The sequence below is a fragment of the Macrotis lagotis genome, chromosome X (assembly GCF_037893015.1).
Source record: "Macrotis lagotis isolate mMagLag1 chromosome X, bilby.v1.9.chrom.fasta, whole genome shotgun sequence".
Classification (NCBI taxonomy): domain Eukaryota; kingdom Metazoa; phylum Chordata; class Mammalia; order Peramelemorphia; family Peramelidae; genus Macrotis; species Macrotis lagotis.
In genome coordinates this window covers 295,245,363-295,265,483 of record NC_133666.1, presented here as the reverse complement: position 1 = coordinate 295,265,483, position 20,121 = coordinate 295,245,363, and the positions used below count along the sequence as shown (strand labels likewise).

The following is a 20,121-nucleotide window of genomic DNA, read 5'->3' as shown; positions in this document are numbered from 1 at the left end:
CCTACTGAATATCTTATGCAAGGATCTTTTTAAATTTTGAAGTTATCTCTACTTTCAAGACATTAGTAGATCACCTGGAATAACAAGATTTGAAACAAAAAAAAACCTCATAAAAACATTATCTGTACTTTATCATGTAACTGAGTTTTTACTGATGTTGGCACTGTACCCTTGTCTGTCCTTGTAGACCACATGTTAGAGCAAATTTTCTTGATGATTTTTAAAATGTTGGGAAAATGAGTTAGACTTCTCCTCTATTTTGGCCAGTACAATTTTGGCCAGTCACTTAACATTTTAGTGTTTCCAGACAATGCTGTAAGATATAAATTACAAAGTAACACAGCTCCACTCCCCTTAAAAAAAGTGATTATGTAAACTGAAAGTCTATGTAAGTTATTTTAGTGTAGTGCAGCATTTGGCACTAAATTTTGGCAGCTTTATAGATAGTTCAATTTCAGTCTATCTATATATGGCTATTTCTGAAGGATGAAGTTCTAATATGGTTCTCATTGAAGATATATATATATATATATATATATATATATATAGTGTGTATATATATACATATATATGTATATATATATATATATGTATGTATATATATATATATATATATAAAACCATCTGAGTGACTCAGGGAAGTCATGGTTTATCATTATATATCTGTGGCATAACTGTGAGACAGGCATAGAAGATTTCAAATAAAGATAGACAAAGATATTAAGTGGCATACATATACATACTTATATAATTATTGTTTATGTGTGTGTTTTATTCCTAAATTTTGTGAGCTATGTAAATGCATAAGATAATAGCATCTATAAGGCCCCATGAGTATCCTGCTTCCCCTGTGGGTATACCATTCTTATCCTCTTCTCCCCATTCCCAACCTTCCCCAGGAGAACTTGAAAAGCTGGAATAGAAGTTGGAAGCAATCATGTTCTGTCCCAAATTGGAATGAGCCAATTGGAACATGTAATTTTGAAATCTTGCCTAATTGAAGATGATGAGAGAGGACTGAATCTTGTATTACACTCCTTTAAAAAAAATTATCAAGATCGCCCAAGTGAATGTATTATTTTTATTTCCTTTCTTAAAGGAGCACAATATTGTCACTGCATAGAAATGAGTGAGAAGGGCCCATCACCCTATTTGCCCCATCACCCAAACATGAAATGACTCAATATGTAAATTATGTAAAACATAGCCTCTATATTTCTTGGCACTGTCAAAGGACCAACACCAGAAACAAATAAGGTTTTGCTAATGTATCTGTCTTGCTGCTGTGTAGTTAAGGACCACTTGGTTTGTCCTCTGACTTAACTAAGTATTATTTTCCCTCAGTGGAATGTGAGCTTCTTGTGAGCAAGGCTTTTCTATTTTTCTATAGATTTTCTATTCCTATATCCAGTCCTTTAGACAGTGCTTTGCACATAGTAGGGGCTTAAAATATGTGACTATTGATGTGGACTCAGAAAGACCTAAGTTTAAATATCAGAAGTTCTGCTCTTTCTTTATATGACCTTGGACAAATTACTTAAAAGTTTCTGTACCTTAATGTCCTCTTCTATTAAAATATGAGGAATGGACTAAATCGGTAATATCCTTCAATGTAATAATCCCCTTAAAGGGGTTTGATGGGTGATCTTTTCATTACCCACCTGATTCAGAGGACCTAAAATATCATCCTTCTACCTTTGGTTATACTGTGTTTTATGAGTGGTTAAAAAAGTCTTTTAAGAGGGGAGGCTAGGTGGCACAGTGCATAGAGTACCAGCCCAGGCTTCAGGAGTAGCTGAGTTCCAAATCTGGTCTCAGACACTTAATAATTACCTAGCTGTGTGGCCTTGGGCAAGCCACTTAACCCCATTCCCTAGCAGAAAAAAAAAGAAAAGGAAAAAAATGCTCTACACAGCCTAACCTTAAAAAAAAAGTCTTTTAGTATAAACCTTGTCTCACTTTTTTCTATGACATCATAAATATTCATCTATTTCTTCTTGTCATTCTGTTGTGTGATGCAGGAATGAGAATTCTTAAAAGTCACCCTCCACACCCCAATTTCCCGACACCAGGACTTTCTTGACACTTGGGTGTGTGTGTGTTTCAGTAATTTTCCATAACATTTGCAATACTTCTACCTGGGATTCAAATCTTATTACTTAATTCCAATAGAAACACACAAACAAGGAAAAATATCGAGGGTGAGTGGGCATCTCAGCAAATTAGACATTTCTCCCCACTGTGTGTTAGATATTTACATGTAGACAAGCAATACTACTTTTATTCTTAAGTTCTAGTTATTTCTTAGCTAACTTTTCAAAATATATTAAGAACAGATTGACTGTTCTTTACACAAATGGTCCTATATCCTATAGAATTTCTTAAGTCTGGCTTCATATTGGGCTTTGTGAAAAAGACTTGTACAATTATAAAAGGATCACTCTTTTGTTCTTCATTTTGCATTCCTATTGGCAAAATTTTTTCTGACATCTAGCCATTTTACAGGTGTGATTCTAACAACAAAAAAAATTTCTATATGTGGAAGAGCCAGTTATGAAGAACTAGTTTATTATGTGAAATCACTAAGGTTTTCAGTAACTTGGACTAATTTCCTGGTAAAACTGTAAGTTTATAGATATATGCCTAAAAGAAATCATTAAAATTTCATCTGGTACAACACCTTTTTCCAGAAAGTTTTTCCCCCCCACAGAAAGAACACTCTAGATGTTCCAAAACAAATCAGATCAATACAAACAATTTTATTATCATGATATAAGACTTGCAGTGTGGTGTGATGGATAGAGTGCTTAACTTGGAGATCAGAAGACTTAGGCTGAAAACCTACTTCTGAAACAAGTCATATAATTATAAGCACCTAACCTCCCAGAACCTCAGTTCCGCATTAATTAAATGATTAAGTTAATAATTATTATTAATGAATTAATAATAATGCAAATTGTATCTACCTCCCAAGGAAGTTTTGAATTAGTGAATGTAAAATATTCTGCAAACTTTAAAGTGCTGTGTATATTCTTCTTCTTCTTGCTATTACCACCACTATCATTCTCATCATTGTCATTAGGAGCACCATCATTGCTCTCAGATGCATTGCTATCAGAACCACTCCTAACTCAGATAGAGTTTTGAAAAGGTATTATGGATTCTCCCAGAAATTCAAGCATAGGTTTACCTAAGGGGAAAGAATCATTGAAAGTATCTTTCTGTACTGCGAAACATCTCACAGGGAATAACAAATATTTAGGGGGAAATTGGATGTATTCTTTCAGTTCATACTTTTATAACTCTTAGAATGAATAAATATTGGTATTAAATATATATACTTAAGATATATATGCAACATATAAAATATAGATATAGATAAATCAGACTACCTTAAAAAACTTCCATTCTGTCTCTGCACAGTCTTCCTGTATTGTGAAATTCAATTTTTAACTTCCTTCTTTACAAGTTCCCACATTGTGCTAAGGGAAGCTAAGATGGTCAGTGATGTTTTTCAGTTTGGTAAAAGCATTTTTTTTGCTATAGATTGTTTTTATCAATAAAGTATTGAGAAACTTCCATTTAACAGATTTGTGTTAAACATACAAATTGATCAATCCTTTTGGAAATATACAGTTGAAATATTTTCTTGAGGGAAGAAAAGAAGCAGTTAATGGAGAGAGAGAGAGAGAGAGAGAGAGAGAGAGAGAGAGAGAGAGAGAGAGAGAGAGAGAGAGAGAACCTCTCCTTCAGTTTCTAACGTCTCTACTAATGTTCTCCAGAGAGCCTAGCAGTGCCCACGGTCCAGATCAGGAGCTGGCAAGGTGGCAGTAATTGATTCAATAGAACCTGCTTGATAAGGTCAAGAAAAATACTTTATGACACTTTTCTACTCATTGAAAATGACAGGTATATTCTAATGGCCTAGTTTGGTACTGAATTTATTCAACCAAAATTTAAGTCCTTGTTTTTAGATTTCTTTCTATAGTCTCATTTTTTTCAGAAATGATTCTTTGAGTCTGTGTGTAGAATTTAATTCTGAATCTAAGGAAGTTTTGTGGTGGAGATTTTTGCTTTGATTGTGCTTTAAATCTTGTTTCTTGGGGTGTTTGTGTGTGTGTGTGTGTGTGTGTGTGTGTGTTCTCAATTCCTTTTGGCTTTCTGGAGTCTTTAGACTCCTCAGAATACTATTTTTGAACGCATTAAAATTCTTTTTTTTGTTTGTTTGGGGTTTTTTTTTTGAGAGATATGTCTGAAGGGATGAGCTGACTTGTTCATCCTAAAATATTGTTGGGTGATATCCCTCAAATCTTTTTTGTTAAAGGCAAAATGAAACAGTAATCATTTGCATAGTTTAGGCTCCACAATTACAAGACAAACAGGGCTTTGAAACTTAACAGGAACTATGCTTTAAAATCAAATTACAGTAGAATCTTGCCAATTCATGCCTGACTAATCTGCCCACCCAGTAGTTCTGAGTAAAATTTTACTGCTCTCCCCTCCTCACTTAGAGAAATATTCAATAGCACTCTATCAGAGGACTCATGTTGCAATGACTTTAATATCTAAGTTCACATGGGAAGATTAATAGCATGACAAAGTATTGTAAACAAAACAGACATACCAAGTTGAGCTGAGAAACTTCTGTGCAAATGTGAGAAATATCCAGCTAAAGAACTCAGCAGCATTTGAATTTGGGGTTTTGTTGCTTTTTTAACTATCAATGCACAAAATTAGATAATTTTTAGGAAAATGTAAACCACAAAACCAAAGACTCTTATGTGATTTTTTTTGTGTAAAAAGATAACTTTTTAAAAGTAAGATTTTTGCATTTCTCCTATTTCATGTCCAATACTAAAAAGAAGGTTGTGAAAGCTTGGCACTAGATGGAGATGATCTTATTACTAGGCAAGAAGTTTCATACTTTGGGAAAATTTTGGATTTCTTTGTAGGATTTAAAAGTTAAATATATACTTTCAATTCTTACACACTTATTATGTATAAGGCACTACAATTGACACTGAGAACAGATATTTAGGTTAAAAAAGGTGATGTGATCTCTGTTCTCAAGGAACATACATTATATGGCAGAGATACATCATGATATCGGTTAAATAATTCACATACATTTGTCTATATAGGTATTTATATACACACATATGTGAGAGAGAGAGAGACTTTGCAATAAATATAGCAAATATAGCAAAATCCTACTTCATCTTCTGAATCATTTGATGAAATGAAGTATAGTCTAGTGGCAAGAATAGTTCATTGTCCTCTAAGCCTTTAGAAGTTGGTAATACATGCATGATACTCAGATGAATTCATGATCTCTTCTATGTGACGGTTCCCTTTTACCAGTGCACATGGTAATGGTATGAGAGATGGGAGGAACCTCCCAGGCCATCTTATTCAATCCTTCATTTTGCAATTAAAGAAATAGATGCCAACAGACATTAAGTATGACCTGCCCAAGTTCACACAAATGGCCAGTCACTGTACTGTCTGGTGTGACATGCATTAGAGGTTTTATTTTGAAGTCTTCAGGATATTCAGTGAGTCAGAATATCCCCATTTTATAACTTTTGGGGATAATTTTTAAATTAATAAATCAAATCAATTATATAATAATTGTCTAGTGATACACTTTATATATATATTTAGTAATCATATTATACTTAATATTTAAATATCTATATATTTAATAACAAAATATAATTAAGAATTTAATAATTAAGAACATATATATTCCACAACTATTATATATTTAATAAATAATAGATATTTATATTTGATAATAAAGATTAATAATTTAATAATAATAATTTATGTTTTGACTCAACAAAAATCAGTTTATATAAACAGTATCTTCTAAAGGGAGTCACACTGTGAAAAATTCCTTATGCCTTAACAAATGATTATGTTGAAGATTCAGAGGTAACTTATTGGGGGGGGGTAAAAGGAGCCTCATTCTCACTTCTGAGTGACTTTAAGACATAGTTTCTACTCTTATCACTTGGGTCCCATTTATATTTGTTCCACTTATTTGAACATGAGCTCCTTGAGATCATTTTGGGATTTGTATATTCTGCATTTAACATCATACTTGGAACAATACAAAGTTTTAAAAGTAAAGGCACATTGTAAGAACTTTTTCCATTCATTCCTTTGTTCATTTATTTTGTTCTTTAAAAACCAGCAATCTTCAGTCTACTTCCAGATATAGATAGCTAGTGAGTTTGGACCATAATGCTGATGAAATCAAGGTTTGGTTCCCCCCCCCTTTTTTTTTATTAGGGACTAATTTGCATTGCTTTATTCCATGGTAGCTGACCTTTTCCTCCAACTCTAAGAAAAGTTGCCTTGGTTAATAAAGCCCATCTTACAACTGCAAAACAACTCAGATCATAAGCTTTATGGGTAGGTCAATTGATATTTTAAAAATATGAATAGGACATCATCACCATGCATATATAATTATTATTGGCATTTAAGCAAAGTGAATCACAAAAAGGTTAGGTAATTTGTTTAAGATGAAAAAGTGAGTTCTAAAGCATAGACTCAATTTCCAGTTCACTGTTTCTTCAATTCAATTCAGCAGTCATCTCTTCAGGTGCCAATTATGAGGCTAGTTAAAGACAAAATGAAACAATCCCTGATCCATCTGACAGGAAAATATGGTAGTAAGTATATAAGTGAAAATTTCTTTGGTATTCCTGTGGTTTTTGTTAATTGGTTATAAAAAAAAAATTCTATTTTTTTAATGTGATTTTTTTTTTCTGGCTAAAACCTGAAACATTCTTAACCCTAGAGTCATGTTGTTTGGTATATTATTGAAGATTTTTTAAAATTCTGGTTAGTGTTATTTAAATGATTCTGTGTGTGATATGATAAATGGCTTTTGCTGGTGAAAAATTGCGAGGCATTGTTATTAAACTTAATAATTAAACTTAAATTATTATTAAACTTAGTTTTTCAAGAGTTACAATCATGGCTCATTTTCAAAATGTGTAGTGAAGTTCCCTTTTTTGAGGTACATTTGTTTTTCAACAATCCATTGTATGCACTCAGTGTAATCCTGGGAATAAGGGAATGGTTTATTTCTTCCTTCTCAGCAATACCAAGTCTATTGTTATTATGTTGTTAGTAACCTTTATTAAGTATTTTTAAGTCATATGGGTTACAGGTACTTTTACTTAAAAAAAAAATCTCTCATAACATTACCATGTAGGGAGCAGTCACATAGAAGAGATCATGAATTCATCTAAGTGTAATACATATATTACCAACTTCTAAAGGCTTAGAGGACAATGAAATATTCTTGCCACTAGACTATACTTTATTTTATCAATGATTCAGAAGGTGAAGTAGGATTTTGCTATAATTTTATCACAAAGTCTCTCTCTCTCTCTTATATGTGTGTATATAGATGTCTATATACTCAAGAGGGGAGGCACTAATAAGTGCACCTGAAATTTGAATTTTTATGAGGTCAAATGGTAGATGCTTGGGTTAAAAGAATTACTAAAATTCATACCTGGGAGTCTTGTAGAGTTGGATTCATTTTCAGGATGAATGTACTCAAATAAAACCAGGGATGTGATGTCCTTATGTCTATATTATTTGAATTTTTCTAAGTGTAGGTAAATTTATTGGCTCTGTTTACCTTCACCTTGCATCACTTTTAAGAAGTCTTTCAATTTTCAGCATTTATTAAGTGAATTTTATATTCTAGGCCCTGTGATAAGTATTGGGGTTATCTAGACTGAAGTGAATGAGCTTACATTCTACAGGGGAAAATGAAAGTGCTGTAAAGTAAAGACAAACTGACCTTAGAAGGAATGACACCTGGGGGAATGACATCAGTCTTGAAGGGTTGGCAGTCAGCGGGGAGGCCCAGAAAAGGTTAAGTGACTTGCTTAGGTTTCAGGAGAGAAAAGAATTATTGGTTCACTGATAAATTGTATTCCTGGATTTTTTTTGTTTCATTTTGTTTTTTTACTTTATATGTGTCTTCCCATGCTTCTTTATATTTTTCATCTCTCACAAGCAGTAGCATCCTACTTCATTTGAATCATCTCTTTTTTTAATTTTATTTTTGTTTTTGCAAGGCATTGGGGTTATATGACTTGCCCAAGGTCACACAGCTAAGTGAGTTTTAAGTGTCTGTGATCCTATTTGAACTCAGATCCTCCTGCTCCATTGTCAGTGCTCTATCCACTGCACCATTTACCTGCCCCATTTTGAATCATCTCTAGAGTGATTTCCTCAAAAATTGGTTGGTGTAGTATTAGAACCCATGTCACAGGTTCCCAAAGGACACATCATCCAAATACCCTTTGGAGATATTTCTCCTGGAATATTTGATTCATTTCCCTAACCCTCCAAATTTATTAATAGGTTATGTAGGATTTTTTCCTTTAGTGTTCCCCAAGTTCCTCAACATCTGGGACCACTCCCTTTGCAGGGCTTCTTTTCAAAGCATAGCCAGTGATGGCATTTACTGCCATTTATGGTTTGAGGGCCACACTCCAAACTGAAGTGTTTGCTTTCTTTACTGATTCTTGCAAGTCAACATAAATTTCTTGGGGTTTCAGAAGCATACTTTGCTCCTCTCATTACCTATACAGTTATACTGTGGCTCCAAGGCTATCTGTCATCTTTCTTCTAGGCACCTGCACAGTTCATCTGGCATCTTAGTCTAAGTACTACACACAACAACTTTCGTCCTCCTCAATTGTCTGGAATCCCAGCTGTCTCCCTAAAGGCAGGGGTATTCAAATTGTCTCTCACATCTAGAGTGGGGAGGATGGGGGTGGGGTTGGATGAAGGAAGTGGTACTCCCTTAATAAAACTCCTATCTTCATGAGAGTGAATGCAAACTGGGACAAAAAAATTAGAAAAAGTCTATATTCTAGTAATTATTGTTGTATTATTATTATTTTTTAGGTTTTCGCAAGGCAATAGGGTTAAGTGGCTTGCCCAAGGTCACACAGCTAGGTAATTATTAAGTGTCTGAGGTCAGATTTGAACTCAGGTACTCCTGACTCCAGGGCTGGTGCTCTGTCCACTGTGCCACCTAGCCACCCTTATTCTAGTAATTATTGAGCCTAAGTCTTTAAAAAAATAAGTGATTAGATTTTAGGCTTCTCAAGGTCATATATTTATAACCATGTATTAGGCGTTCAATAAACATATTTTGAATTGGATGTAGAAAACAATTTCTTTTTCTTGCATAGTACACATCTTGCATTCATCTGGGAACCAATATAATATCAATCTCTTTACTTTTGTGATTCTAGCTTAATAGATTCCAGAAAATACATTCAGCTTCATTTTGGGGGTGGCTAATTTCATTAGTGTTTTATGTCTATAATCTCAGATTATAGTAGAGCATTTTATCCTATTTATTTTGGATAGGTCCACTAATTTGGGGCGAGTAATTTAAAGGAAACTGATACAATAAAGGAAAAATTATCCTTACTTAACTGGCAAAGGTGGTTTTTGTCTAATGGATACATAATAATGGTGTAGACTTTTATGTAGCACTCTAATGTTGCAAAATCCTTTAGTTTCATTCTATCTTTCGATTATTTTAATCTGTGATGCAAATACCCTAAATTCATTACAGAAAAGTATTTCCTATTTTACAGAAAAGGAAACTGAGATTCAGAGAGTGATGAAGTCACTCACTCTGGTCAGATAGCTAGTTTGGGTCAGAGGTAGGATTTGTATCTGTATCTGTGTCTGTATCTCCTGATAACAAGATTAACACATGTTACTTGTAAATTTGGTTTTCATTTAGAAGTCATTGTATGCCTGAAATCTTCATTAGCTGGTTTGAGCATGCCTTTTAATACAATTATTCTGTGAAGCTCAGCTGTGAAATAGCTTTTGTCTTCTTGGCAATGTTAGGGCTGGTTTAGACCATGTACCAGTCTAACTGGTTTCTAATTTAAAGTACAAATTATCTTTCAAAGTGGTAATAAATTCCCTTTTAAAATGGCAACAATATGTCAACTGGAGCATATCGAGTAATTATAACATACTTTAAGAAGCAAAATAGTTTTAGCCATCCAGGAAGTATATAATAAATCACTTGTTTCTTGCCCTAAAATTTATCAGAGATTGACTGTGATAGTCCAATAATACCTCTTGTACAATTACTCATTATAAAATTGTAATTACTTGGAACTAATTTTTTTTTTAAACTAGTCTCTTTAGAATCATTATATACTATCTGATGTGTAATGATGGACTCTGACTTAGATAATTAATTCCGACTCTGTAGGATAGCTTGTAATTTATTTGTGATTTAAATTTTAATATTTAATTTAAATTTTAAACATTTGATAATTGGTAGTTTTGTACACAGTATTTGTCATCATGGACAATAACATCCATTCCTTTCTAACCTTAAGATGACCTTTCACATTAGAAAAAGAGGAAAATCTGTTAGTTATTTCATCATTAGGGAAATTTATTAATTCTTTTTACTTATTTCTTTGTCTCACTGTAGGATAAATTCTCTCTCTAATCTTTCATCATCTCATAGTTAATCTGCTGTTTTACACAGGTAAGGGAAAATATTTCAGCAGGCTTTCATATTGAGGAACTCATTTAGATTCCATTGGGCTGTATACAAAAACAAATTTATACCTAAGCATTTGTTTCTATGTTTGTGTTTATCCATATTCATTCATTTATACACATAGTGGACCAATTTAGGAAATTGTCTTGTAGAATAAGCTGCTTCATGGGAAAAACATTTAATTAACCATAATTTCATATTAGCAATGGATACTATATTTTTTTGTGTTCAAAATATTTGACAATTGACTAGAATATCTTAGTATCCATTACACATTTGATATGATTTGCTTTCCATTATTTTTAATAGAAGATAGAAGAAATTTCCCCAAAAGTTTGTTTTTTATACTTACCCACCCTTTGTTGGGTAGCTGGCATAGTGGCATAGTCAGAAGACTCTTCTTGAGTTGAAATCTGGTCTCAGACATAAACTAGATTGTGACCCTGGACAAGTCACTTAACCTTATTTGTGTCAGTTTCCTCTTCTGCAAAATGAATTGGAGTAGGAACTGGCAGACCAAGAAAACCCCCCAAAAGAGTCACAAAGAATTGGAAATGAATGAAAATAGTTTAACAAAATCAATATTAGGGGCAGCTAGGTGGCGAAGTGGATAGAGCACCGGTTCTGGAGTTAGGAGTACCTGAGTTCAAATTCTTCCTAAGACACTTAATAATTACCTAGCTGTGTGGCCTTGGGAAAGCCACTTAACACCATTTGCCTTGCAAAAATCTAAAAAAAAAATCAACCTAAAAAAAAACTTAACAAAATCAATATTAACTCTCTCACACACACACACACACACACACACACACACACACACACACACACACACACACACACACCATTAGCTCTGAACCTCACTTTCACGCTTTTGTATAACAAACTCTTGATCATACAGTCAATCTTATCAGACAGGTGGCTATTAACTAGCTAGTCCTCCATCATTTTATGGTAGTTACTAGATTACATAGCTAGAAGTACTGTATTTTATCCTGTTTATTTTGTCAGGTCCACTACCTTGTGCTCAGAAATGTAAAGGAAATTAATATAATAAAGGAAAAATTATCCTTAATTTAATTGACAAAGTTTGTTTTTATCTAATTGATATATAATAATGGTAGTAGACTTTTATGTAGCACTCCGACTCTCTTTCCCAACCATTTATAGTCTTTTCTTCCAGCTTCAGGTATTGTTTCAAATACATCCATTAATGATAATGGATAAACAGTTAAACTAGATGTATTAAAGCAAAGTAAAATAAATAAAATCCCCAAATATGCCCTTGGGGTTCATCAAGACCTTCTGACTCTGAGATTGAAGTCTGTTTCTCCTGTATTTTACTCTCCTGAACTGTGAGAAGTTGATTATTATAATGAATCTCTTACATTAAAGTGGAAGTAGAGCAGAGGTGTTTATTTCATAGCAGGCTACCCACAACAAAATGGCAGAATGTTAGAGAAACTTTCATTGATTTTTAAAATTACAATTCCATGGGTAAACAGGACAGTTGTTTTAATGGTTCTAAGGTCCCAGGAACTCACTTCTAGGGTTCAACTTATGTACCTGTTTAATACTGTCACCTAAAACTGGAAAAGAACATGTTTAAATGTCTCTGAGGGTACTGGGTGTTGGGGTGGGGAGCATTAGGCACAAAAAGAGGTATGTTTTACCTCTTCATGTCTTGAAGTCACATCCTCAATTCAGGTAACATAGACTGGACTAGTGACCAAGTCAACCAGAAACTATCCTGTTATGGACATTCCTGTGAAAATACTACTCTCAAAGGACACATCCTTAAGAAAGAAAACTTTTTTTTTTGCATTAAATTTTAAATTAAAATCCTCAGACGCTTGCTTGGTGTCTAGCTTGGTAAGTCACTTTCTCGTCTTATTTTCCTCATCTGTAAAATGAGGATAACTACCTCACAGGATTGTTTTGATGTTCAGATGTATTAATATGTGAAAAGCACTTTGGGAACTGAAAGGATGACATAAATACTACTGATTATAAATGCAATTATATTTTTTTTAAAGTTCTAGAATCACAGGAGGAACTGTGATAACAGAGGAAGGAACAATGACTCTGAAGTCTTATGACCTGGATTAAATTTTCATTGCTGATACTACCTATGTTACTTTGGGCAAGTTACTTAACCTTCATGAAGTTTGATTAGCTAGCCTCTGAGTTCCCTCCTAGCTTTAAATATATTATTTTTTATTTATTTGCTATATGCTACTAAATGCTACAGAAACTAATCTCTAAAACTGCCAGGAATGGTAGTAAAACATGGAACATTCTAATCTCAGAAAGTTCAAAATTTCAATTTCAAAAACCAGTCATAGACACTAACATATTTCCAACACTGCCTTCAATGCAAAAAAAAATGCCATAAAATATATCTTTGAAGATAAAATAAAAGAACCAGAGGAAGGCTTCCAGTTTATTGAATGAATGATACATGAAGAACTTATGGGAGGAAATTGAATGAAAACCCCTCAGAAGCACAGAGGGACTGTAACTTGTACCAGTAAAAGAAACTCATCTATGAAATCACATTTCCATTAAGTTATTTCAAAAGCTCTTGGATGATTTACCATATTAAAGCTTATATTATGGCATTGAGACAGGATGCTGACTATAGAGGATCAGGATTAGAATATTATCTATGACCCTTTGTCAGGTTTCAGATTCTTTCAACTATGGGCAGAGCAGTTGAGAGAGACTGTGCTAATTAGATGATCCTCTTACCTTCATAATTTAAATCTATGATCTAATGATGTAACCTCCAGTCTAGGGCAGTCTTAGCTACCTGAGGTCTTAATGAAACGTATCTTTAGAAATGCCCAGAATAACTAGGTCACAGATATTTAAAATATTCATTGGAAACCTTTTTTTTTTAGTTTTTTTTTCAAGGCAAATGGGATCAAGTGACTTGCCCAAGACCACACAGGTAATTATTAAGTGCCTGAGGTCAGATTTGAACTCAGGTACTCCTGACTCCAGGGCCAGTGCTCTATCCACTGCACCACCTACTCACCCTCGGAAACTCTTAAAATATGATACCATAAAAAAAAACCTGGGTGTTTAGATTCTATAAAACTTAAGATTAGATATAACTCTAGAATCCTAGAATTTTTTTCCCCTCCATTCTTAGATTATAAAATTTTCTTAGAAATTACATATTGAAACTCCGATCTGCGCTTACTTTTTTGTTTTGTTTTGTTTTCTCCTGTTTGGGGGCTTTTGTTTTCCAGAGGATTTTTTTTTTGTGCTTATATTTCAAGCCTTCTTGAATACAGGGCAGGAACACTGTCTATCACTCTTGAGGAATCTGATAACAGTGTTTTTTCTATTGTTATATGATTAGATATGACAAAGGACTTGGTTCTTCAGTAGACCTTGAAGTTTTTGAATGCACCAAAGTTTGGACCTAGTTTTTATGAATTTATTTTCTTCATTTTAAACCATTTACCCTGTATGTTTTGACTCTTCTGAAACTGGAGCACAGGCATTTTTCCTCCAATTCAAAGCAAAATAAATAAATAAATGGTTAAGTTGCTGATTGAAGCTAATAATGAGTCATAACATGACTGGGGATTACTTAGCAGTTACCTTTAATTGATGACAGCTGCCTTCTAAATATGATCTTTAATCATACCATAGTGATATCTGCATATGCTTTTTTTCCCCAAGCTACAACATATATAACTAGGTTGAATACAGCATATGGTTGAACTTCATTTGACTCTTGTTTAAGCAGTAATTCATCATTCTACATTTCATGATTTTATTATTAAAATTATAAATTGAACCAATGTTATTTTGATATGATTACCTTCATATAAAGTATATAGACCATGTACAAACTAGAAAATCAAAAGTATGAGGAAGTAATGCTGAGATAGTTTGTTTTTAAAGTGACCTGGGATACAGTGGTAATGGAATTGTAACTGCTGATATAAATAAAAAAGGGATTATTTTTCCACTGATAGAAAACAAGATTTTTGTCAGCCTAATTCTAAGGCAAAAAATAAATTAGTTGCTAATGAATGAAAAGCAGCTTCTTTGTTTTTTGTATAAATTGTGATGTTATGAGACAGTGTCTTAGGAGAAAGAGCCCTGAATCTGTAATCCTCTGGTTGAATTTTAGGTCTAACATTCACTCAGTAACTGTGTAACTATAGGCAAAAATTCACTTCTCCTTCAGCCTCAGTTTCCTTATCTGAAAAATTGGGATTAATAATATGTGTAATATTTAATCTGATAGAAGTATTGTGTAAAACACTGTAAATTTTATTGTGTTATATAAAAATGAGAAATTATATGATAAACTCTACATATGGAAGCATAACTCCTTTGGAGATAGTTGTTTTCAGGCTTTGGCTTTTATGGTGCGAAATTTTTTTCTATACTTGGATAGGAACAGTTTGTCCATTCAAGTCTGCAGATAGGCAGGTTTCGAAGATTGAGGGAAACTAATACAGTCAGGACATACTGTATAAACAGACTAATAAATTCATTGCATATTGTCTAAAACTAGAAACTCTGAATTGGAATTGCTTTTTCAAGGGCTATCTTCTCTAACCCAGGCATACCCGTTTTAATGAAAGAATCAGTATTTTTAGATCATATTAGTTTTAGAACAGTTCATTTAATAGTTTATCTAATGATTTCAGAGTAAATCAACTATTCTCAAGATCACTGAAAAAGTGATATTAGAATTTGAAATAATTTCTCAAAGTATGATTGAGTGCATGGAAGTTTTTCCAAATGAGTGTACATGTTGATCAGAAATTAAATTGTAAATATACTTTTTTTTTAGGGGAAGTTTCCAGCGAGCATAAGGAGAGAAGAGTAGGAGTTGTTTACTTTGAATAACTTTATTATTGGAAGGAAACCAATGTATCATGAGAGCATTAGGTAGAATTACTGCCGCCAGCTTAAATAAAAAAGTCCTTGCTTGGATGCCTCCTACTCTTGATTTTGATTTTGGACCAGGGTGAAGGAGTAGAGTGAGGTGTGAGACAGGAAAATAAGTGAGGGGGTGGAGAAGATTGTTGGAGAAGTAGGGAAGCCTTTAAAGATTGTCCCCTAATCTTTTTCCTTTAGTGTGTTTGACCTTAGTTACCCACAGTTACTTTCCTTTCCCACTCCTCTCACTCCGCCATGACCTGACACAAGTCAGGTAACCACAGTAATGAAATGATTCCAAATATATTGCTCCCAGGGGAACTTTATTATTATTTTTGGCTTTGGTATATCAGTGTGACTAGTGTAAATGGTCTTTTTGTTCTGCTTGAATCAAAAACTGCTATCAATAAAGTTAGTAATTGGTAAATTTGTTCCTCAAAACAAACGGTGCTGGAAATTAAGTTTTTATTTGAATTTAGGAAGCAAATTTTTACTAAAATGTTTCAAATAAATATGTCCATATTATAGGTTTTTAAAAGCAATCTCTAGGGCAGCTAGGTGGTGTAGTGGATAGAGCATTGGCCCTGGAGTCAGCAGGACCTGAGTTCAAATGTGACTTCAGACACTTAATAATCACCTAGTTGTATGACTTTGGGCAAGTCACCTTACTGCATTGCCTTGTGCACACCCCCCCAACACACACACACACACACACACACACACACACACACACACACACACACACAATATCCTGGTACCAGAATCACCCCCCCCCAAAAAAAGCACAAAACAAAACACAAAAAAACACATTGTAGTTGCAACATCATTAAAGCCAGGTCAACTATGATTAGTTACTCTCATTATTCTCGCTTTGTTTTCTATAACCATGATCTTCCAAAGCGAATCAGTCAGTATTCATTAAGTCCTTAAAATATAAGTACTAAATTCTAGAGATGCAAGACAAGCAAAAGATAACCCCTACCTATAGAGAACTCACAATCTAATTAATTATATTTTAGACAGAAACAATGAAATCAAGTAGATCATAGGCATTATATCCAGAGATTATGTTTTTGTCCTGGGGTGTGAGGGTATGATGTAGGAAGCAGATAGAGCTAGAGGAAAGAGCACTGGACTTGGAGTTAATACCTGTGCTCAGTTCCTAGATCTGCCCAGGTGACCTCTAAGATGTCACCTCTAGCAAGGTTTTTAATATTTCTGCACTTCATTTTCCTCATGGAAAATGAGAATAATTATGTTTGCACCAAATATTTAAACATCTATTGTTGTAGGAGTGTTGTGATTATCAACTTTAAAATATTCTATAATACTATGAAGTATTGGGTAGCAAGGTGTCACAGTGGATAATGCCCATGGCCTAAAGTCAGGAAACCTCATTTTCCTGAATTCAAATGTGGCCTCAGACACTTATTATCTAGATGTCCCTGGGCAAGTCATTTCAACCTGTTTCCTTCTGTTTATTTACTTATAAAATTAGCTGGAGAAGGAAATGGCAAACTGCTCCAGTGTCTTTGCTAAGAAAAACACAAATGGGATCAAGAAGAATCAACCACAACTGAAATGACTAAATAATAACTAAATAAATAATGACTAAATAATAAGAAAGTATTATGAGGTAATATCCTGAATAGGAACAGTATGCACTAGGTTGCATTGCTAAGTTTAAGGATCTTTATTATTCTGCACCTCTCACTTCAGTTCTTCAAGTCTCCATAATTTGGTAAGCCTATGTAATTCGGAACTAATGAAGGCTGAATCTTTCTTAAAATTTAGTGTAATGTTACTGTGATAACAACACAGAACTAAAAAACCTTGCCTCCTCACCCTATAGTCAAGAGCCTCTCTGAACTGACCTAATCCAGGCCTCAGTGTCAATAAGCTTAAGCTGTGAAAGTGTCTAGTACCATTTCCCAATTTGCTAAAACCTGAACTTTGGGTTCTGAAATCATCCATGACCATCTCCAAGCCACAATGAAATATCAAAGATAAACTTTAGTGAAAAGTTTTGTACCTTAATTATTGTTTCACTTTTTCTAGGGTAAAATCAGATTTTTTTTAATTATAGAAAACTATACATAACAGGGGATTTAATATCTTTCAGACATTTTGGCAGCATAGGGTAGAGAAATATGGTAGATAACTGAGGAAGGCCTAAGTGACTAAGAGTTAAATGAAATTAAAATGTTCATTATATATAGCTTGAATTATGCTACTAAGATGGAAAAAAAAAATTCCAGGTATGAAATCTACATAAATCAGCATTTTCCTACCAATAAAAATTTATATTGTGAGAAATTGTTGAAATTTTGAGTGCCTAGTAGATAGTTTTTATTAACCATAACAATTTTCTGCTCAAGAGTCTTTAGTGGCATGTTTAACCAAAGCAAAATTGTTTACTGTCTCTGGGAGGGAGAGAATTTGGAATTTAATTTTTTAAATGAATTTTTAGAATTGTTTTTATATATAATTTAGGAAAAAATTTTTAAAAATTTTATTGAAATTTTTATTTTATTTTTCTAATTTCATTCAAATGTAGTTTTCAAATTCATCCATTTGCAAGTTTATGAATTCCACATTCTTCAACAACTTCCCCTCTTTTGCCCCTTCCCTATTGAGTTAATCTGGTAAAGTTTGTACATGTATAATCATAATTAACAAATGTTCATATTAGTCATGTTGGAAAAGAGGATTTAGAACTGAGGAAGAAAAAAATCCAAAACATCATAAAAGTTTTTTAAAATAGTGAATTCAATTTTAAAAAACCCTGAACATTGTATACTTTGCTCTGCATTCAGAATTCATAGTTTTTTCTTCTGGATGGGGATGACCTTTTCCTTAACAGGTCTCTCAGGATTTTCCTTACTCACTGAATTGCTCTGAAGAACTGCATGCAGGGTAGCTAGGTGCCACAGTGGATAGAGCACTGTCCCTGGAGTCAGGAGGACCTGAGTTCAAATCCTGTCTCAGACATTTAATAATTACCTAGTTGTGTGGCCTTGGGCAAGCCACTTAAACCTATTGCCTTACCCAAAAAAAGAGTTTGAAAAATAGAACTTTATCCATCATAATCAATCATCTTACAATTTTGTAAAAAATTACTTTAAAAAGAATCTTTAGTGAGTCTAAATTACATCTTGTATAAAAGACAAATCAGCCCAACCTCTTACAACTTGACTACATTATTCCTTTAGTTATCTAATTTTTCAGGTGTTTCACATTATTCTCCTTCATATATATGTCTTCTATTACTGCAAAACCGGTCTGTTTGCTGTTTCCCAAATTTCCCCCTCAAAAATACCTATCTTTGAATGACCTTGAATTTACACAGGTTGTTCCCCAGGCCCAGAATGAGCATTTTTTTTAGTCTCTTATTCTACCTAATTTCTTTCTAGGAAAAAAAAAATCTGTTTTCCTCTAAGGAAACTTTCTTGATCCCACCTTTGAGTTCTTTGTGCTTACTCTCTACTCTAATTATATGAGTACAAATTGTAACTGTTTGAAGAAAAAGTCTCCCCCCCCCCCCCGCCCCATTTTTACCTTTGTATTCCCCACGGCTAGCATACTGACTTAAACATAAATACTTAATAACTTAAGAAGTTTTGAATTGTATTGGATTTCATAGTATTATAGAATTATAGAACTTGAAAAAATCTTCAAGATTATCTGCCTCAGCCTCCTGTTTTTACACGTGATATGCAAGCCTCCAACAGTATAAATACCATTTAAAAAGTACAACAACTGGTTAATGTCAAAAACAGATTTCCTGAATCCATTACAAAAAACAGGAAGCCAACTAAATATAGATCAATGGATGAATTAAAATAGAGAAATTTATAACTCATTTAAAGGCTGCATCTTAATTTAATAGTGAATATTTAGACTATGGCACACTCAATTCTGGGATGTTTTCTCTGGTATGAACATTTGCCAATCATTACCATTTAGCACAAGAATATGAAAATTATGTGTTAATTTTTGATGAATTCCATGCTTTGACCAATTTAGAATCGAGAATCATATGGGAGGCTAATATGTATTTCCAGGTGCTAGCTCATCTTGCTTTTTGATTAAGCCTAGGACCTCACTCAGGAGCTCAGCCTCAAGGATATGACTCTTCTCTCTTTCCATAATTACCTTCAGATCATTCAAAGTGGCATCCTGTGGAATACAGCAGAACCAACATTTCAACAGTTGGCATACTTAGGAATAGCATTGACCTAGACTCCAGGTATTCAGCATTTAGACATTTTTCTTTTTTATCAAAAAAATCACCTGGGTTCAAACTTACATTGCACTATGGTAGTCCTTCAAAGCAGGTGGTTAATTTCTCCAGAAATGACTGTCTAATGGTAATGCCCTTCATGACCTCTCTCCTGGACTATTAGAATGATTTTCTAATTGGTCCCCTCTTTATCAAGTCTCTTCTTACCTCGTCTATCTTCCACAGAGCCACCAAAGTGATTTTCCCTGTGTACAGATCTGACCTGTCACTAACTTCCTCTGCTCAATATAGTGCTTCAAATATCAACTTTTTTTATTGTTTTTTGAATTTTACAATTTCCCCCCCAATCTTGATTCCCTATCCCCCACCCCAACAG

General features: G+C 33.6%; 1 protein-coding gene across 10 annotated transcripts in view; it reads left to right on the top strand.

Annotated features, from left to right (window-relative positions):
- Nucleotides 1-20,121, top strand: part of NEDD4L (NEDD4 like E3 ubiquitin protein ligase) — a 448,524-nt gene that overhangs the window by 293,037 nt on the left and 135,366 nt on the right. Inside the window, exon 1 of one of the 10 annotated variants that reach the window (XM_074207346.1) lies at nt 618-3,861. The exons of the other annotated variants lie outside the window; for them this stretch is intronic. The gene's annotated coding sequence lies outside the window, so the exon portion shown is untranslated. Of the gene's footprint in view, nt 1-617; nt 3,862-20,121 lie in introns of those variants that run through there. 10 annotated transcript variants of the gene reach the window in all.